The sequence below is a fragment of the Palaemon carinicauda genome, chromosome 13 (assembly GCF_036898095.1).
Source record: "Palaemon carinicauda isolate YSFRI2023 chromosome 13, ASM3689809v2, whole genome shotgun sequence".
Lineage (NCBI taxonomy): Eukaryota > Metazoa > Arthropoda > Malacostraca > Decapoda > Palaemonidae > Palaemon > Palaemon carinicauda.
The window spans coordinates 130,897,228-130,899,298 of NC_090737.1; the positions used below are offsets into that span (position 1 = coordinate 130,897,228).

General features: G+C 36.0%; 1 long non-coding RNA gene across 1 annotated transcript; it reads left to right on the plus strand.

The window, feature by feature from the left end:
- The first annotated feature begins 827 nt into the window (after positions 1 to 827).
- Positions 828 to 1,838, plus strand: LOC137652085 (uncharacterized). The gene is made up of 2 exons (XR_011046174.1): positions 828 to 1,312; positions 1,661 to 1,838. It is a non-coding gene; the product is annotated as an uncharacterized lncRNA (long non-coding RNA).
- Positions 1,839 to 2,071: the final 233 nt, after the last annotated feature.

A 2,071-nucleotide genomic window follows, 5' to 3' on the forward strand; every position in this document is an offset into this window, starting at 1 on the left:
AGTGTGTGTGTATGTTGAATTATGTTATTCCTCTTAGGAATAAATTATTTGCAGGGTAAAGTCTAAGTTAATTAGTTCCTTAAAGCTCATTCGGGAACACCTGGACCTAAGTTGCCATTATAAATTCATGGGATCCATAGATAAGATCTGAAACCGACTCCTTCTTTATGGGCAAAATGAAATTATATTTTTAATAAAATGTGTAAGGAATGTGAATTTCATTAAAATTATCTTTATAAAATATATTGACTTTTTTAAATTGTCAAAATATCAAAAAGACCGAGAAATATATTTCCATAGTTTTTTTATCTACTTCAATCACGTATAATTTATCAACAATAAAAAGAAACTAGATATGAAATGTCCATAAAACGGGCAAGGGACTGTGACATTGTCCTATCAAGCAGGCCAATGCTTTAAAGACTAACCATATATATATATATATATATATATATATATATATATATATATATATATGATCAGCACCCAAGCCCCCTCTCCATCCAAGCTAGGACCAAGGAGGGACAGGCAATGATTGCTGATGACCCAGCAGATAGACCTATAGGCTTCCCCCAATGCCCCATTCTTAGCTCACAAGGATGGTGAGATTGCAGCGACCAAAGAAACTATCGAGTTTGAGCGCTACTCGAACCCCAGTCTGGTGTTCACCAGTTAGGGACGTTACCGCATCGGCCACCACAACCCTGAATCATATTGTTGATAGCCTTATTGCTACAGTAAACAGAATAAACTATATAGAATTTTTTGTAGTTCGTCGAGGCAGACTGAAAAACACCAGCTAGCCTAAGGTTCTGTACCTAAAAGAAATTAAATTTTAGTATATTATTAACGTCTTTCATATGTTAAGACATAAGATATGTAAATTGGTTAATTTATATTAATTACTTTTCCCTTATGTAATTACCCTTGACCCACTTTTAAATAGACCCTTTAACCTGTTACCCGTTGTTATCGGGAAAAAATGTTTACTTCGGGACTGACTTAGTTAGCCGAAGCAGTCTGGCAACGAATTGTCTCCGACTCGGAAGCCACACTCTCGTAGGAGATTTTAACCTTGTGCTTTTATCACTAGGACTTTGATGGATAAGATTTTCTCCTACTTTTAAAAGCCCTATGTACCAGCCATGATCGTGGTGTAGATTGATCCTTGGGAGTGACCTACCATGTTGAACAAAGTGCCGTGATTTGATGAAGTTCTACAACGCTCGTCCTCGTCGTGTCAAGAGGCTTGATCAAGAGCCAGAACATAACCTCTTAATATTGCCATTTGCCGCTCTGGAATTAATTACAGGTAAGGGTCAACTAGAGAGTGGGTCTCAAGTCAAGCCCTTTGTAAATTCCAGCTTAGGAAAGTTATTTCTTAAGTAAGGCCTTGCAGGTCTTTAATATATATGTAATCATCTATGAGCCAAATTTAAGTGTCTTGTGTCTTGGCATATATCCAGGTTAATGTTAGCAATTGTTTATCCTTTAGGGAGTGTCCAGTTAACATTATTCGATAGTTCTAGGTTAGCCAATAGCCATTTTATGTCAAATTGATTAAATGTGTAATTGACTGGTAAGCCAGGAATGATAGGCCATTTTCATAACCTTTAGTTCTTCTTGGTAATTTTAATTGATGACCTATCGAAATTTACAGGTGATTACCGAACTGAATGGAGACATTGTGTTATACCCACTACTTCGCATCTAGCTGTAATTACTTCAGGACCTCGGGCAGTTATTGAGAGCCTCTAATAGTTTATTTAAGTTGCTTATGTTTACTTAAGGGAAGTTCTCTATTTGTTAGTATATTGTTAATATACAAATTAATTATTCTATGTGTTTCCTTGGTGCCTATAGTTTTTACCAGTGTTTTTGGTGTCTCCTTGATAAGAATTTAGTTTAGTACCTAACCTAACCTAGGAGCCATATCTCTACCTGCTTACTTACTGGGGGCTACAGCCCCAGAGACCTTCTAGGAATACCGTATTCATAGCGAACTATTTTAACCGGAATTTACAATATATAACGCAAATATGTATTATTTCATGTTATATTTTCTCACCAT